A 20,288-nucleotide genomic window follows, 5' to 3' on the forward strand; every position below is an offset into this window, starting at 1 on the left:
AAGTCTTGTGAGAGGATGAGGTAGATTGAATTGCGAAGTCTCACTGCCTTGAGATACCTCAGATTTCTGTGGTGATATCGAAAAGCCTTGAAGTTTATGGATGATTAACTGAACTTCAAGGGACTCGGGACTTAATCGTTCTGAAGTATGGTGGGTTTGAGCAGTGGTAGTTGATTCCTCTTCTTCTCGCTTGGATACTGGAGATTCAGCATGCAATTGGGAAGTACGAGGTGATGTGGAGGGAGATTTACTCTCAGAATGGGTTGTAGGTTTGGGTTTGCTCGCCATTCACAGTTCAGGCCCTCCTTCTAGCGCCAAAAATGTTGATGCCTCGAAAATCGTTGCACCAACATCGGGGATAACCACCCGGTTCGGACTTTAAAGACAACTCCTTTTCCGTTTGGTGTGGTGGCTCCGACTAGATATAATGGGACCAATTTCCCAATGATTGATAAATGGGATGGATAAATAATTGATTTTCAAATATCTAATGATAATGGATGAATAATCTAATCTAAAAGTAAAATATAAACAACTATTCTATCCCGGGAAATTGCTGCTTTTAGTGTAACTTTGGATGGTATTCATTTACAAACAGGCATATAGATGACTCTTGTTGGTAAGCAAAGATGTTTATTCATATGATAATTACTAAGCCCAAATAGTTGAACAAAGCAATCAAGCAAACATTATCACACTATTTCTCATTTATATCATAGACATAGATATGAGTGAAAGAATAACAATCTTCGGACATTCAATAGTGAAAAGTACAAGGCTTGCTGTTAAAACACATATATATATATATATATTCAATGATAACAAAATTTAAACAAATGCAGATTCATATCAAAATGACAGAAGAGCATAGATAATAGTACCATATGTTTATTCGAGTCACTCCCAATATTAATCGCATTCACATTCCTTTTTCCAACTCATAAACACTTCCACAAAAGGCAATAGTGCACAGATCATCAAAGCTTTCTTTGTAAAAAATCAGAATACTGGCCCAGTCTTTATAAAAAATAGATCAGAAGCACAATAGTGTGACTTCCTGATTTGAGTTTATACAAAAACTAAGGACCCTTTCCAAATGCATGAAATGGCCTATAAACACTAATTAAGCTAACTAATTACAAAATAAAAGTGCTAATAAATTGGTACAACTATGCTATGAATATCTCCTCAAAATCGGCTTGTCTTCAGTTGGCAGCATGATTCATTGCTTCGAATGATCTCCCTTCGGCTTGAGCTGGCAGATATCTAACATCGGTTGCAACTCTAGAGGGCGGCTTAGGCAAGAATTCAGTTGAGCTGAATATGTGGCATCTTGGATCTCGGGGATCATGCAACTGATAGCATCAGTTAAACATTTGAGCACGGCCCTCTGACTATATGGCTTGATTAAGAAAAACCAAAAGGTATCCCAAGTTAAACTTTGGATGCCAGCGATTAATTTTCCTTTCTTTTCCAACTCCTAATTGCATGTTTGTTCCAAGACGTTGGCCGATGTTAATTTTCCTAGATTACATTGTGAAATCATATTGGACAGATAAAGAGTGTCGTTGACAAATTCAATTAAATTGCTAGTAGATAACCGACATCTTGAGGTTTCTCTTTCTGCCTTCATTAATTGGGTCTGCCACTCTAGGAACAGGATGTCTTTGTGTGCTTCAATAATTTTGGGCAGATCCGAAGCCTGTCCTTCAAGGGAGTCTTGCCAAGCGAGAAAATTGGTTAAGGTCTCATCGGCCTATTCTAATTCCTGTCTAGCTTCAACTGATTTATCAACTATAGATGTAGTAATTTCACAAAGAGGTTCAGCCAAAGAAATTTTATGACATAGTAGTTTCAGTTGTGTAATCAATGCCTTATTGATTTGTAGAGCTTCTGTTCTGAACTCTGCTATTTGAGGAAGGCTCCTGAACTTTTCCACTTCTTGTGACAGTTGAGCGATTTGCTCATCCTTAGTCTTGCTCATTTGTTCGTTCATCGCCTTTAATTTGGCCACTGCTTCAGACAGTTCCTTCTATTTCTGCACTGCACTTGAATCTATTCTCTGTTTCTCTTTGTGTAACTGCTCATTTAATTGGTTGTTTGTCTACCACTGTGTTAACAGTTGTTGTTCCAATTGTTCTATTTTCCGTTGTGCTTCTGACACCTGCGACTGCAATGAATCAATCATTTGATATTTCTATTTAAGGAGACTGCTCACTTCCGAAGCTTTATCCATGGTGGCTGCCGAATATGCTCCAGCATACTGGGAGAGTTTCGTAAGGTCATCGGAAGGGTTCAGTTCCTCCTTCCACACCACATTAGCCATCTTTGTTTGATCTGGCAAAAGGGAAGATTGATCAAGTCTTTTCCTTTTCCTTTGTCTTTTCACCACAGCCCTGTGTTTAGGACTGTAAAAGACGTCTAGTGGTGGTATGTCTTCTACCTGTAAAACAATTTGATCGGATGGATCTCTGGGGATTATTTCTGCATCTTTACTACTGGGTAGGCCGCTAGTTCCTTCCATCGGAATCGTAGTTGTGGTTGTTTCTTGACTGACTGTCACTTGGGGTATGCCGAATCCTGGTGGAGTCTCGGGATTGTTTATAATAGAGTCAAATTGCTGCCACTCTTGGAGGAGTTTGGGATCAATTTGAGTCTCTAAATCAATAACTTCACTGTCATGCTTCTTTCCTTTTTCCTGCTCCTTTCCTTTCTCCTGCTCTGTTTCTTTTTCGGGAATTTCCTCTGTAGCGAGAGACTCATCAATACTCTTCTGCCCAGGCTCGCTTGACTTAGTTGTTGGTGTAGTGGCCAACAAGTCCAGAGGCAGAGTTTGCAACCTCTGTTCTCTGAGCCTATTGAATTCTACCAGTCCTTCATCATTATATTTCATTCTGACCAATGTTTTAACCTGAGACAAAGATTCTGCTGAAGAAAATAAATCATCAAATTGATCTTTTCCATGGTCAAACTTGGTGAGTTTGGCATGTTCAAGCACATTGTAGGCAACCTTCCGGGGATCGAAGTGCCTGCTAGGGATGGTCGCAAGGTTGAGCATATTAATTTTGCCTGCCTCCTTCTCAGCATGTTTCCAATCAAGTATGGTGTAAACACACATCTTAAAGGGAATATAGGCCATAGCTGCTTTCTGGAAGTCCTAAGAGTTTTGGACGTTCCAGGGGTTGTGATTTGGTAGGCTAATTCACGTGCCAACAGTTTATTGAGCACATATAATGGGAGGACATGGGGTTTTGTGGCACTACCAAACACCCGTATATACGTGAATTTATCTTCCCCGAACCAATTCCCCACAGCAGTCAAGTCAATTTTGGCCTTCTTGGAAATCCTTGGGGTAGGCTTATCAAAGATAGCATAATAGATAGGCAACATGAAACCATTACAGATTTGATACAAGTGGTCTTTATAATGTGCCTTCCATAACATCTGATGGTAGATGTGAATTGGTTTGGGGTCCTGTGGCGTCCACCTCCACCCAAGTATCGGGTATTCGGAATTAAAACAAAGCATATCCATAACATAAGCACTGTAATAGAAGGGAGGAATAGTCCTGGTAGTTTTGCATGAATTGAATCTAAAATCAAGAATTGCAGAGGCTAATTTATCAGACAATATATTGGCCCAATCCATGATATAACTACTAGTTGCCGCTTCCATTAAAGGAACCATTTCGATATCAAATTTTGCAGAATCATGCATCCCCCATATCCTACACATCATTGCCCCAGCGTAACAGTAAGGAGATGCTAAGGAATCCACGGAGTACTTACCCGATGACTCATGTTTATGCTTTGCTGGATTCTGTCGCCACTATCTAATTGGGCTTGATTCCGTCTCATTCTCATCTGCGAATTTCTTTAGAAAAGCTTTGTTGTATTTCTTCTCCGGCTCAGGCAAATGGTACATTTTTCTCAAGTCGTCAGGCTGAAACGAACCGAAAACTCTTCCATCAACTGTGCAAAAGGTCCTATTAGAAACAGGACTTTGTTCGACCACCCATCTGACCACATCAGTGTAAGGGATAATTTTCTCCTAAGCTGCTATCCTGTGTAAAAATGAGTCGGCCAAATCCTTCAGCGAGGCTTCTGATTTGCTGGTTGAGTCTGCAATAGCTTCTTCTTCTGTTTCCTCTGGTTCTTCTGCCTCAATCAGAGTATAAATGCTTTGCCAGCTGGTATTTCCCAGGTTGAGACATGTAGTGTCTGAAATTAATCCCTTCTTGCTTGGTCCTGGGTCACTGGTGCGCTGGATAGTAACTGCAGGGGCTGCTGCCACAGCGGACATCTTGGATTTCTTTCCCATTTGCTTAAAACTTGAAACGTCGATGGAATTCTGCACAAGGAAGGAAACCAATGTGATACAGAAAAACAGATAGTAAGAGCCAATATGAAAGAGGTATGAATAATAAAAGATCGTGATAAAAATTGCCGTAGATAGAATCTAAGTGGAAAATCTCAGCATAACTCCTTCATTAATTGGCCGCTTCATCTGTCAATCATGATAAGGAGGCTTTTAAATAATCCATCATAACGTCTATTGATTCAAGCGTGGCTTATATTTTTGGCGGTTGATCGCATTTGATGATTGGCGTCGTGAAAAGGAGGGTTTACATAATAATCCAAAATATCGTTCAATCACCAAAGGTGATAAAATGCATGCCAATCTTTAATATGTTTAGAAACACGCACCCTGATTTAATGCGTTGCAATCAGGGCAGGGCTCGGGTCACTTTATTTATGCCATTGTGAAATCGCTGATCGTCGATGGCGATACGCCTTATCGCATCGGGGGATTTGAAGGTGGCACAATTAACGCATCGCTTACCAATGCCGATTGCCGATAGTGATGCCTTTATCGCATCGGAGGAATGGGGGATGCTTTATAGATGATGCACTTTGTCTTTCCCCGATATCCGATAGCGATTTCCCTTTTCGGATCGGAGTTATTCAATGTGCCTTTACTTATGTTCCTTCTATTATTGCGATATGCGATCTTGCGATCGCTTTATCGTAATAATAAAAGCTTTATGATTTGTTTTAAAAAGGCCTTTTTCTCATTGTTTTAAAAAGGGAAATCATATTTCAATTGGACCTTTTGATGAGGGTTTTTCTAATAACAAGTAAATACCAATTTATTCACACCTCTATGTTTAAAAAGGGACCCATTTCATATTATGATATCAAAGAAAAATTTTATGAAATGGGGGGTTGTTGTACAACACAACACCTTGGGATTCTTTGATTATATTCATTTCCTTTTCTATTCCTGACACCATTTTCAAGTCTTGTTGGAGTAGGATTTCTTTCAATGTGTTCTTGACTCTTCTCCTTGCCTTTGTTGGAACTGGGAGCATCAACATTTCTTCCAAGCTTCCTCACATCCTTGTTGTTTGAAGCATTAGGGTTTTCATCTTTCTTGGTTGAGGATTCACCTGCATAGATGAGACCTAATTTATCAAGGGGAGACCTTTGATGACTTAGGTTGTCATCTAGGGTTTGAGAACTCTTCAAGTTCTTATTCAGCGAGTCAACTTCCTTTTTAAGAAAGAAAATTTCTTCTTTCATGTTCTTGCATTCTTCATCCTTCTTTGATAGTATGATCTTCATTTCTTCCTTCATCTTGGTTGCTTCATATGATTGGGCCTTAAGAGAAGTGATTTCTGATCTTAACTTTGTGATGTCATCATTCTTTTCTTCTAGTTGGCATATCATGGTGTTTCTCTCCTTTTTAGCTTCATCAAATTGTCCTTCTATGAATGCCAAAGCTTCCATCACCTTCTCAGTGCCTTGTGCGTGTTTCCTTGCTTCTTCTAGTTGAGATCTAAGGGAGGAAACCTCTCCCTTGTATTGACCAATCTCTGCTTCAAGTTTGTTTAAACTCTTGAGTCTTTATTCAAGGTAGCTTGACAAAGTTTCTTCCCTTTTCTTTGCCTTATCTAATTGATTTGTCATGCATATGAATTCTTCATGATGCTTTCTTTTGTTTTGATTAAATTCCTCCTTAAGTTTGGTGAGCTCCTCATCTCTTTCTTGTACTTAAAGCTTGAAAAGGTCAACTTTCTTCCTTGCCTTGTCCTGGTCACCATCTTGCAGTTTCTTCTTAAGTTCCTCATTTTCCTTCTTCAAACTGTTAATCTCTTCCATGGCAGCTATAAGTTTATTCAAGAGATATTCTTCAAAGTCTTCTTTTCTTTCTTCTTCTTCTAGGTCTTCTTTGGCCTTGATGTCATCATTCTTATTTTTAGCTTCCTTGATGGGTTCTGGATTTCCTTCTTGCTTTCCATCATCTTCTTGACTAGAGGTCATGGTCAATGCTCCTTTTCAGTGAAGGTCATGAAGTTTGTCCCATATATCTTTTGTTGACGAACATTTTTCCAAGTTGGCCTTTATAGAATTTGGTAGCCCATTCAAAATTTCTTTCATTGCTCTTGTATTGTACTCCTTAGATTCTTCGTCCATCATGCTATTAGTAATAATTGATTCCCATACTTCAACAACTTGAGCCATTAAGAAATTTCTCATTCTTATCTTCCATACATCAAAATTTCCATTGAACAATGGAACTTTCCCAATTTGATTATCTTCAGTTCTCGCAGTTGAGGAAGACTCATATTTAGAAATAATGGAGGCTTTCTTCCTTGGTTTCACCATTTAAGGATCAACCTTCAAGTTGTTAGGCTTTGAGAGAAGGTATTGGCTCTGATACCAATTGTTGGAAATATTGAGGGGGGGTGAATCAATACTTCTTTTCAATTGTTAATTTTACCAGTTAGATCACTTATATTTAGAACAAAAAATAAACAATAAGAATAAATGATTTTATTAATTTTTTTTTTTTATAATAAAGAAAGTACAATATATGTAGGGCTCCAACCATAGATGAAGACACCGATCTTCAATCTCCCAGGCTCCAACATGTATTTGCCAAGCACCGACTTGGACTTCCAAGGCTCCAACCTTGTCAATTTTGAGGCACCAACCTCAAGGGCTCCAAATCTATATCTGATTCAGGCTCCGACTTGGTTTCTTGAGGACTCTGATCCTCTAGGGCTCCAACCCTATCCTCTAAGGTACCAACCTTGTCTTTTCAGGGCTCCAACCCTTACTTTACTTCGTCAAGCTGTATTTGGTTATACTTCATGGCTCCCAATGTCTTCTTCAACAAGCCTTGTCAATCATCAATTATTCCTTCCCTTAGTCTACATGTCATGTCATCAATGACAACCTTGTCTTCTTAAAAGGTATCGCCACTACTCTTCATGTCACTGAAACAAAATCTCCAAGGTTACCTCATTATGGCTTCAATGCATCATGGTCTTCAATGATCTCCACAAATCTTCAATATGCTACTTCACAAAGTTCTCCAACTATGCCCTATTTTGTTCTCAAGAGAAGACTTCAACAAGCTCTATTTGTCCAATCCCAATAAATCAACACTTTGACCACGACAACTTCGACCATGACAACTTCAACCATGACAACTACGGCAACTTCGACCATGGTAGCTTCAACCACGACAACTACAACAACTGCGACCACAAAAACTAAGGTAGCTTCGACCACAGCAACTACGACAGCTTTGACCACAACAACTACGGCATCTTCGACCATGGAAACTACAGTAACTTCTTTGCTCCTAGCTTGAACCTGTGGGAGACTAATTAATCCAAGAATAATTCCACAAACTTGTCTTCCTTGCTTTTCTAGGTTGTGGTTGCTTCTCTACCTCTTGTCTTATCTCCACTGAAAAATCTGAGCTTGAATGGACAAATTTAGGTTTATATTTATAGTGGTTTTTCCATATTCTGAAGGGACGCGCCTCTTTGCCAAGGGTTATGAGCCTACTCATGTCAGCTTGGACAATTTGACAATTTTTAACATATGCTAGTTTCAAAAATTGATTTCTCTTCAACAATAAGGAATTTGGGGGCGTGTAATAGCTCGTTCAAAAGAGGAAAAAACCTCTACACTCCTATGCCAATCCCATCCTTAAATAGGGGCATTTCACCACGAATAAAATTATTTTTGTGAGATTGTCATTATTATTTTATTTATGGCAGCCATTAGGATTTTAGTTTTAGGCATCCAATGTTTAGGGCTCCTTCTTTATAGAATTAGGTCATCAAAATTATTAGGATTAGGGCTTCTTTAAAGGTATCATGGGCATCAACAAGATTAGGGTGCCTTTTCAATATGTACTAATGGGCATCTTCATTTAAGGCTTCATCATCAATGATCTAAGGCTTTTCATGGACATTAGAGCAAGGGCTTCTTCATTAGGATTAGGGCTTCATACACATAGGATTCCATTCATGTATCTTAAGGGAATCATAAGTATTACTACATGCATCAATGTGTTAGGGCTAAGACATCTTCTAGAGTATTATGGGCATTTAGATCATGCATCACCAATCTAGGGCATAAATGTACTTAGGGTTTTGTCATGTAGTTAGGGCAACATCATGAAAGGGTTTAAAGCATGTATCACAAGAATATTTGCCATCTCCAACAATGTCATATTGACATTAATGACAACCTTGACCAACAAGTCAAACACTTTGCCAAAAGATCTCAAATCCAAACTAAGAATGCAAAACTTCAAAAAATTGCAAACCCTAGGTTAACAAAATATTTTTGAAAATGAGACAAAGAAACCAACACCAACAAGCAACAAGATCATTCCATATTGAAAATGACTCTAAAAGAGCAGGAAAACCAAGCTACTCCCCCAACTGAAGGCAAAAAATTGAAAAAATTCAAATTTTCCTAAATATAGGCGACTGTTTATGAAGAAAGAAGCGTGTAAGTGGGTTTCTTTGGAAGAAACCACGTGTGTAGGTGATTGTATGCAATAAAAAGCGTGTATATGTAGAAAAATAGGGAAAAATAAAAAGTATAGGCTTGATCCAAAAGATCACTCTGATTGCCCAGATTGCAAATGAGTCAATAATACTGAAAAATCAAGAAACAAGATAGAAAAGCCCAAATCAAGGACAAAACAACCCTTCTAGGAAATACGACACTGTATTCCCTAGTGGAGTCGCCAATTATATTGGCGGGAAAAACTTTCCTAATGTAAGGGTTGACAACCTCAACAGATCGAAGGCAGACTATCAACAAGAAGCATACATTCAAGCAAGCAAACTACAAAAACTATTAAAGTTGGGTTTGAGAGAAGTACATGTAGGTCCTACATTTGATGTTGATCCTGTAGGGTCCAAACCCTCTGCTTCCTCCAAAGTGATCAGACTTGCAACACAATTTAGAGAAGCATATACATAGCAAGTAGTTCAAAGTGTGTGCATAATAAACATGTTAGATCATCAAGCATCAATATATAAATCATGATATATTAGACATGAATCATAAAAAACATGAGATCATAACATTTTAGGAACAAGACATAGCTTCTTTATTGATATAAGAAAATAGGAGTGGAAGGGTACAACCTAATCTAACCATGACACCAACGAAACCTTCCTCTGGATCTATCCAACCCAAGCCTCAAAGATCACCTCTCAAGCATGTGCAAAAGGATGGCATATAATGGAAGATGAACATCTCAGTAAGGAAACAAGGGTTTCCTATGACTGGGAGTGTAAGAGGCGTAGGGAAAATCAGACTTGATCTGGGGAGGGCTATAATGTCGATCTTATCTCCTTCTATGATTTAGGCCTTCCCATGAGGTGTATAAATACCACCAGAAATCAGTTGATTCAGTAATGCCACAGGCTCCTATAGGTGGGCTTTCGGTGAAACCCGTAAACCACGCCCAAAAATAAGGAAATATTTTTATTTTACATATTTTAAATTATGTATGCAGGTTCTGTATTATGGTACCCGCATGTGCACGCGCTTTTGTAAGGGCAGAGTCGCGTATAGAATTGAAAATATTGTTTTTAATAAACGATCAAGTCTGAAAGGGAAAGGGTTTCCCAAGGCCATATCAGAGCATCATAACTACAAGAGTGTTGAATGATGCTATAACAACGAGAGTTTACCAGGAACATCAGGGGCCCCACAAGTTGAAGATACTCAAAAGGGTTTGCTAATTTGGGCCCAACAACACTTCCACATAGCTTCTTGAATTCGAGTTCCATCAGAGTAGATGCAGACTTGCAATCAACCATCCCACGACTCTCAAATAGCTTCACAATGTATTTTCATTGAGAAAGGAAAATCTCACCTAATTTTTTCCATACCTCTAGCCCTAAAAAGTAGTGCATCAGTCTTAGGTCCTTCATTTCAAATTCAGAAGCCAACTCCCTCTTGCATTGATGAATGAGAGGTTTTGCACCTGTTAGAAAGACACTATCCACATAAATGACCAAAATGAGAGGCTTGTCCTTTTCAACCTTGAAGTATAGGTTCAGGTCAATTTCACTCCTAGTAAAACCCAGCTTCATAAGATAGTTATCTATCCTCTCATACCAAGCCCTGGGGCTTGCTTCAACCCATAGAAGGCTTTCTTCAACCTGCATACATGTGTCCTACGTTCTTGAAATTCAAACCCCTCGGTTTGTTCTACATAGATTTCCTCCTTAAGCGAGCCATGCAAGAAAGCAATTTTGACATCCATTTGGTGTAGGCTCCATCTTTGCGAGGCAACAAGGGCTATGATCGAACGGATAATGGTATATCAGGCAATGGGTGCAAATATCTCATCATAGTCCATTCCTTTCTTTTGAGAGGCAACAAACCTGCCTTTAAACTTTTCAGCACTCCCATCAGCTCCATGTTTGATTTTGTAAAGCCATTTTGAAGTGACCACTGACTTGTCCTTGGGTCTAGGAACCACATCCCAGACATCATTCTTCATGATCGACTCATATTCCTTGTTCATCGCATCCTTCCAAACTTGGTGCTTCATGACTTCTTCGAATGTACATGGCTCAGATTGTACAATGGTACTCATGGCAACTAAGTACCCTTGGTACATGTTCAACTTCTTGCTTTCACTAAATTTCCCCCTTGGTGCAACATGTCTCTCGACACCTTCAAGAGTACCTTTGAGCCAAAAAGGTCTTTTTCTTGAGGTAGAGGGATCACTAGGAGGTGGATCAATGGGATCCATCAGACCTTCAACATCGAGCATCAAATCATCTTTCGGAGATTCATCCTACTTTCCTGCATCATCATCCTTGTCCTTCTTAGGGATAAGAAGATCTCGGACTTTCCCAAGGGAATATTCTTCATCAAAAGTGACATCATGACTTATTTCCACTTCTCTTTGACCAAGCATATAGATTTTATATGCCTTCGAAGTTTCATTGTAGCCCACAAACATTTCTTTCTTCCCAAATGCATCTAGTTGTTTATTTTCTTTTTCAACACATGAAAATATATGGGACAACCAAAAATTCTAAAATGAGAAACATCAGGTTTCTTACCTCTGAAAACTTCTTCTAGTGTCTTGAAGTCCAATGCTTGATGTGGGCATCTATTTTGAACATACACAGGGGTGTTAGCAGCTTCTTCCCATTAGAACTTTAGTAGACCTTGGTCACGAAGCATGGCACGGGTGGCTTCTATGATAGTTCTATTCTTCCTTTCGGCAACACCATTTTGTTCAGGAGTATATGGAGTAGTGGTCTCCCTCTTAATGCCAACTTCTCTACAATAGTCATTGAATTCATTTGACTCATATTCGATTCCATTATCAGTCCTCAATATTTTGATCTTCTTCCCTATTTGATTCTTGACCAAGACTTTGAAAGAGCGAGACCATTTGAACACTTTGTCCTTCTTCTCTAAGAAATAAATCCATGTTTTGTGAGAGAAGTCATCCACAAAAATTGCATAGTACAAATATCCTCCCAAAGATGTTACATGCAACATACGTGATAGATCAGAATGGACCAATTGAAGAATATCAATAGTTTGACTTTCACTTGAGGGGAATGGTCCCCTTGTATGTTTTCCAGCTGCACAACCCTGACGAACTCCTCCATGATCTATGTTGAATTCAGGCATACCTGTGACCATCTTTTTTACATCAGGTAAGGCTTTGTAATGAAGATGAGCAAATCTTCGGTGCCATAATTCAGATTGAAGAGAAGTATTGCAAGTCATTCTCCCAACGGACTTCCTCCAACCTAATAGAGACTTTCAACCCTTAATCCAAGTGTAAATGCGTCTTTTGAGTTCTTTTTCCAAACATGAACCTTCCCATCAACGAATTTCACTTTGACATTTATCTTCCATCGTAGAAATGGAAACTAGGTTCTTTTTCAGCTCAAGTACATACAAAATTTCTTGTAAATGAAGGGTTTGACCTTGATTTAAGTGAAGAGTAACAATCCCAATTCCTTTCACAGGATAAGTGGCATTATCCCCAAGTATAATCTCCATATTTGTCTTCTTTTCAACCAAGTTTGAGAGGGCCTCCTTGACCCGTAGAGAGCAGATGCCAGGGAAAAACCCCAATGTGGGGAAAACCCTTTGATCAAATATTCTTATTATTATTCAATAGTTCAGTAGAGAGAGAGTACAAAACTCAAATTCACTTGCCCAATACACAATCAAATTAGCCCTGTCAAATTTTGCAGTCAACTGCAGTCAAACTTCAGCTCTAACCAGAAATTCAACGCTAGTCAAAACAACAACAACCCTTGTCCAATGCAACCCGGTCTTCCTTGGTCAAACTCAACCTGAACAGGAGGTCAAATGCAGCCCGAAACAACTCGGTCAAACTCGGGCAAAGGAGAGATAAAATCTGCTATAATTTTTTGTGATCAAACAGAAGTCAACGCAGGTCAACATGTCCAGAAAATCTTGGTTTTAGTGCTAGTCAATGCAGCCTTCCAAAATCAGAATTTTAACCCTCAAAATGCAGTCAAACAAAGTCAAGAACCGTTCGAACAACATTGATCAATGATGGTTTGAAGTCTGAAATTTTCGGCCTGCAATTTGTCCCATAAATTCGTCCTTCATCCACACGTGTGAGAGAGAGAGATGATCTCCAAGCTGTCCAAACCAATTTGATTAGGAGAGAGAAGAATTGATGAGTGAGTGATGTCTAAATGAGGTGAGAGACCACTCCTATTTATACAATTCGTTGAGGGTGAAAGGACACATCTATTGGGCTTCTTGAGCCTACATTAAGCTGAGGCCAATCTTAACAATTTGTGCAGTAAGAGAATAAATACAAAATTTCACTTCTGCTTGTCCGAATGAGATGATCTTTATATCAAACTTGGACCTCTCAAAAAGAGGAATCCAATGCAATAATTATCTCCATCATATGAGTTGTACTAAGGTGGAATTTGGCCCTAGTTGCCAGTTTTAACATTATTCCACTGTGATCTTACTGCTCTATTGTATTCATGGTTGAATTTTTTTTAAGTATACTTGCTTAATGATCTAGAATTTGCTAAAGTAAGAATAATATCATTGGAAGTAAATATCTGTATCAGAAAATCGTGCTCATCTCTATTGCACTTGAAAAATCAATAGTAAATTGATGTTTTTATGTGTATCATATGAATGAATAATGTAGCTTGTGTGAAGCAGAAAATTTCTGATACGCAGAATAGATATATAAATATTTTATTAATAAGATGAATTTACAGATGATGATTGATTACAATGGGGTTTCTGGCTTATATACCGCCATGGCACCCTTTCGGAAAGGGCATGATCTTATGATCGTGTCCTTCCCTCTAACTAAACCTAAAATTAAACAATAAACCTAAAATTAACTAATTTTTTTACATAACATTGCCTTCCTCTCGAAGAATGCTTTGTCCTCAAAGCATACGCAACGACGGATGTTGTTGACAAAATGCTTCATTCTCCCAAGAAGCGTCTTCTTCGGTAAGTCCTTCCACTTGCTTATATATTCCAAGATGATCAAGGTCCCACACTTTAAAAGGTCTTGGATTAATCTCTCAATTTCCATTTTTTGGTGATGTGAATATCGGTATGGCTTGATGTTGATGGGGTCTCATCTTGCCTTGACTTCTATTATATGCTCAATTTCCCTATTAGGCGGCATCTTCATAGGTAGGTCTTGAAATACTTTTTCATGCTTCTGAATCAGATCTTGTATCTCTGGTGACTCTTCTCTGGTCATATTTGCAGATAACATTTCTAATTGGTGACATTGTATTGCATAAGCAGGTGCTCTTCTTCGACTCAGCTTCATCATCTGAGATGATGATACAACTTGATTTTTTGGTGCTTGGAATCCGTGTAGCTTGTACTTCTGACCTCCCCATTTGAATTTTATAAGTTGTACTTGATGATTGGCGGCATAAGTACCTAAAGTTCGTAACCGTTGGATACCTAAGACTACATCTACTCCTCCTAACGGTACTGTGAAGAATGGAGACTCTAGATTAAAGTCTTGAATCTGCAAATTGACCTTATGGCATTTCCCTACCTTTTCAATCTTCTTACCATTAGCTACCATCACTTTCATGTTTGGTAAGGGAAATGAAAAGATATTGAGTCTCTTTGCCACGGTTGCATCTAAAAAATTGTGTGTGCTTCCAGAGTTGATGAGAACCACTACGTTGTTCTTCTTTATAAGTCCTTTTAACTTTAAAGTCCGAGGTTGTGATATACCTGTCATAGCTGATAATGACACTTGCGGAATACTTCCGTCATCTAATTCTGGTGAGAATTCTGGGGCGTCTTCTATGTCTTCTATGTCATAATCTTCACTGTTTGAATCATTGGTTGCTTCACAATTATATAGGTTCTTTGGTTCTTTTCCTTTAGCACATCTATGTTTGGGGTCCCATTTCTCACCACAGCGTTTACATTTACCCTCTTTTATCCTTTGCATTTCCACATTAGATTTTTCATCTTCACGACAATGCGGTGGAACATATCTTGTATTATTTGAGTCCACATACTGGGGTATCCTTCGTCTTGCATAAGTTTTTTCCGCTTTTGACCAAAATATTGGTTCGGATTTCTTTTCGACTGTTTTTGCTTTTCGTCTTGCTACTTCTATAGATGTAATGTCATGCATCTCAAGTTCTGCTTGTAAATGGGTTTTGAGTCCCGAGATGTATGACTGAATTAGACGAGATTCTGATAACTCAGGTACTCGTGTTACTAAGGTCTCCCATTCTTGAGTGTATTCGTCCACACTTCCTTTTTGTCGTAGTTTGATGAGTTTTGAAAAGAACTCTTCTTCCTTTACACCTTGGAATCTTTTGAAGAATGCATCTTTAAATTTCCTCCAGCTAATGACATGTGTTGTCTTTTTCCACCACATATACCAGTTATATGCTTCTCCCTCCATTCTCATGGATGCATGCCTGAGCTTTTCGTCATCGTCATTGATGTCATATATCTCAAAGTATTCTTCTGCTTTATTTATCCATGCAACATTGTTTTTTTCGTTTCCATCGAATTTAGGCATCTCGACTTTTGCCCTTCGCTGGTATGTTGCTAATGGTTGAGTGAAAAAAGGGTATTGATTGGTAAATTTATCCCAGAGTTGCTTGTTTGTAAAGGCTGTGTTACTCGCTTCTAGGTGGAGTGTCGCTGATTTTTTTGGGGATTCAACTTTTTCATGAGAGTCTGTTGACTTTGTTGAATCTGACGAGATGTGTTCTTGATTCTCTTCACCTTCTTTTAGTAGTTGTTCGGGTGTACAATTCGACCTTTTACACATAATTTTCAGCATTGTTAAGACCTCTCTGATGCCTGCTTCTGTCTGAACATGGTAATTTTCCATCTTTATTTCTATTCGATTTGTCGTATCGTGAAGATTTTTTATTTCATCAACTTGCTCCCCAAGCTTGATCTGGAATTCATTTAATCTTTTATTGACCTCATTGTGGTTGCTATTTATCTTATGCTCTGCATCCAACAATTTTTTTTGGAAATCCGCCATTGTCATTGTCGACATTGAGCGGGTTTGCGAGGGCGTGTATTTATTTGCCAGCGAAAATATTTTTCCTCTTTTTTTTTTATTAGCTAAAATAAATTTTATACATATAACTTTTAATTAATTAAAATAAATTTAATTAATTAAATTAACTTTTATATATATATATATATATATATAGAACTTTTTAATTAATTAAATTAACTCTTATATCTATATATATATAACTTATAACTAAATTAAAGTTATACGTTATATAATTTATTATTAAATTATAATATATATTACATATAACTTATATATATCATATATTATATATATATTATATGTGTGTTTTCTATGGACAGGCACGTATTACCCTATAATTATTTAAATGACCGAATGGACAGTCACCTAATGGACAGTCACGTCCCAATGAAAATGTCAACCAATGACTGTTCAAACCTTTAGTTTTTTTTTTCTGCGTTATTATCCCTGTCTCCGTCCCCTTCAGCGTTATCACCGCAATTAAAAGGAATGCAGCAATTTAGTGTTATCACCACAGGGAGGAAAAAAATAACAGTTCAGTGTATCCGCAGCGTAATGGAACCGCAAGGCCCACACAATGGAACACAGGAAAAATGACACAGGTGTCTTGTTGATTTTGCGTGTCACGTCCCTGGTTCTATTGATGTTTCAGCATATCACTCAAGGTGAAATACGCACAGCGAAAGCAGTCCAGGCGGGAAGTGCGTAGACAGGGTGAATACGGCAGCAGACAGAATAATGATACATATAGTGACAGCAGTGGATGGATGCGTGAACCAGCACAGGCTAGAGGATTCGACCGCTCCGATACCAATGAAGCAGAAAACTTCTGATACGCAGAATAGATATATAAATATTTTATTAATAAGATGAATTTACAGATGATGATTGATTACAATGGGGTTTCTGGCTTATATACCGCCATGGCACCCTTTGGGAAAGGGCATGATCTTATGCGTGCCCTTTCGTCTAACTAAACCTAAAATTAACTAATTTTTTTACATAACATTGTGCTTATCAAATTTTTTCTTCTATTTTTATGTTCCAATAGTGATATCAAATCCAAATTTAGATGTTTCTGCCACGTTCAGTGTAACTCCTTTTTCTACTTTTTGCTAGTCTAGCTTTGATGATTCCCTATTACTGTTGGGTTGTGTTCTATTCTTTCCATGACTACCCCAATCTCGGGGGGGGGGGGGAGGGACAGGGGTCACAAGGGGGGCGGTAGCCCCCCTTGTACATTGTGCAGGGTGCTGTTGAGTGGTATGTAGGGGCGCAGTAGCCCCCCTGCACGAGGTTCGGGGCAGCACCCCGAGAATTTCTTTTGGATCCTATATTAAATGGGCAGACCTACCTATGGTTTTGTGCATGGATTTCACACATGGTTATGGGCATGCTAGTTTACTGTCCATGGTATTTTATAGATCCGGTCAAGGGAACTACGATTATGTTCTAATCCAGGTTTAATGGATTGGGGTTTATGGATGCCTCGACATGTATATATATGTATTGTAACATTGAACGGAATATAATGAAAAATCAATCTGGTAGTCCCGGTTTTGGGATCTAGGGGAAAATCTCTGTGTATATCTGTTTTATGTTTTATGCTCTCGCCATTGTTTCTTTTCTGTTTTTTAGAATTCGTATGCAGGTAATTTCTGTACGGGGTTAAAACCTACAATTACTCTATTGTTTTCTACATATCTCAAAGCCTTTGATCCTCACATAAGTAATGTTTCCTATGTTCCTCTCCATCTTAGTTGCTTTCCCTTATGCCCGTTACTCCTCATCAATCACTCAATGTGCCTATTTGGTGTGACCCATATCTGTATTATCCCTACATGTATGTTGTATCTTGTAAGCTCAATGATAAGTTCATTAGAGAAATCTTCCCACTTCAGATTTGAATGCATATGCATTGATCTCTAGTCTCTCCTCAAGAAAAAATGGATTGATTGTTTATGTTCTCTCTCAATTATATCCCCTGACCCTCTCCCAATTGCATAGGTCAAATATCATCCCTTAGTTTGAGACTCTATTCATGGCCCACCACTACGTAGAGTAAAATTTATTTCGCTTTTACAAAACAAACATCAAGATTTATTGTTTTACTTTTCTCAAGATTGAGATTCTCGTTCCTCTATTTTCTTCTGTCATTCATGCCCTAGATGAATCAGTACTCTTTATTGATTCCTTCTTTTAGATGGATGTTTATCTTAAAATTATTGGAGGTCGATCATGGAGTGCATTGAATGTTCAAATTTCACATGGGCTCTAATAGAAGCAATGGGACTACATGTGGATGTCGTGGTGTCATCATTAGAGTTGTTTTCACATGAAACATAAAAGAACTAAATCACAATGCTACTATCAATGTAAAAAAATCACAAGCCCATGGACACATCAATGGAGAAGCAAAATGTTGAAGGAACCTTCCTATTGAACCCTCGACCAACTAGCCTTCTACGTGAGCTTTTCACCACCCTGCAATGCTCTGATGTGAAGAAATTAAATAAATTGGGTTTCTTTTCTAAGACTAGTCTAATTATGGGGGCAATGTAAATAATTTATGTTGTATGTTGTAACCACCTACGGATTGGTGTTTATTGAACATGGATTAATTGTTGCTTGTGAAGTGTTGATTGTGGATCGGTGTGGATCTACTGACTAGTTTGTTGAGGTGTTATTAGAGAAATCAATTGAGGGCATAATTGAGCTTCAAATTGAAGGCTTTTCCCAAGCCTAGGTATATAAGTGATCAATGCCATCATGAGATGTTGAAGGCATCAAAATATTGAAGATAGTACTAGCGAAAAGTGTGGATGTGGGAGAGTGAGGTGAATCGATGTTGAGGAAGAGATGCAAGAAAGATGCCAACGAGGAATTTGTTGTAAACATCCTCTTGTCCCCTGCACAAGATCATGATTGAGAATGTTAGAAGTGAATAGATAAGATGTTAGTGATGGTATTGTGTGTTGTTTTTGCTCATGATAGTAGCAAAAACAAAGATAACGTGGGGCTAACCTATCGATGTTGATGGGGAATGATAGTTTTACCGGTATATTGCTTCAACCATTGTGCGAATAAAAGATAGAAGGGATAGATACCTTGCCCACTACTCAATCCTCATGGGGAGTTGAGTCATTACTTGTTTGACCTATTGGCAGAGAAGGTGAAGAGGAAGAGTCGTGGTCTATCATAAAGCATATCACAACATGTATTTCAAATTTTAAAGCTCAAGGGTCACTTTTATCTTATGATCTTAAAGGTTTTAACAATCTAAATGCCACAAATATTGTAAATATCATAAGGTTTGAGATTAAATTTGTCACATTTGGATTTATTCCACTGCATCTACACCTATGGGAGCTACGCATCAAGGAGTTACCTCTAGTTCAACTTCTATGGCTTCTACCTTTTAGCTTCTAGATGATTCAAAGGTTCTTCTCTACCATTAGCAGGTTTCTCATCTTCTTGTGATTTTAAATTGCTCTACCTAATTCAAATTTGCATTGTACAGGTATTGAATCTCCTTCAAGCATTGCCAAGTTGCGTTTTATATCTCCTGTTTTGAAATGGATTTTCAACAGTTTTTTTTAACATTCTTGGTACCTAAACCTGCACATTTGATGGAAAGGCTTATGAATTGCTAAGTTCCACTTAGTTTGAATATCAACAACAAATGTAACAAGTCATCACTGAAACATGTCATTTCAACTATAAATTTAGTCTCAATACCAAAGTTGGAGTTTTTTTGTCTGCGCATTTATAAACTATGGTAGAATTTGGTGTGTTAAGACCGCCTATTCCATTTTTCAGGGATTATTTTTCAAAAGTCAATATAGTATGTTTTTCCAATGTTATTATATTCAAATTAGTGTGTTTGACATTGTTAATATGTGACTTGGGTTGTTGAGATGTATGCATTGTTCATCTTCTCCTGCTCCACTTCCACATCGGATTCTCAAATGTCGACATTGTCATTGAGTTGGCCACATGAAAGATCAATGTTTTCATTTTCATCCTTGTAAGCATTGTAGAAAACATATTCATCATTCAGACAGATGTTCCAGTCACAAGAGCCTTGCAAGAGAAAAGATTCACCATGGATGGATCGCTTGTTGGAAATGGTCATCAACAACTAAGAAGATGTATCAATCATATTGTAGAATACATTCTCGAGTATTGAAACATCTACAAGTGGAGAGATTTTCATCTTTTCACTTTATATTTGGCAAGGGGGGAATTGATAGTAAGCTACTAGTTTCATATTCATATTAAGCAAGCCTAAGCCACAACCAATAACCAAAGCCTAAAGCCAAAGTCAGAGTTGTAACCAAAGATAAACTCATGTTCCATGAGCACCATTTAGTTTGTGGTCCTCCTTAAACCACCAC

Source organism: Pinus tabuliformis, chromosome 8, assembly GCF_031772625.1.
Source record: "Pinus tabuliformis cultivar Carrire ecotype Pingquan chromosome 8, CPIR1, whole genome shotgun sequence".
NCBI lineage: Eukaryota > Viridiplantae > Streptophyta > Pinopsida > Pinales > Pinaceae > Pinus > Pinus tabuliformis.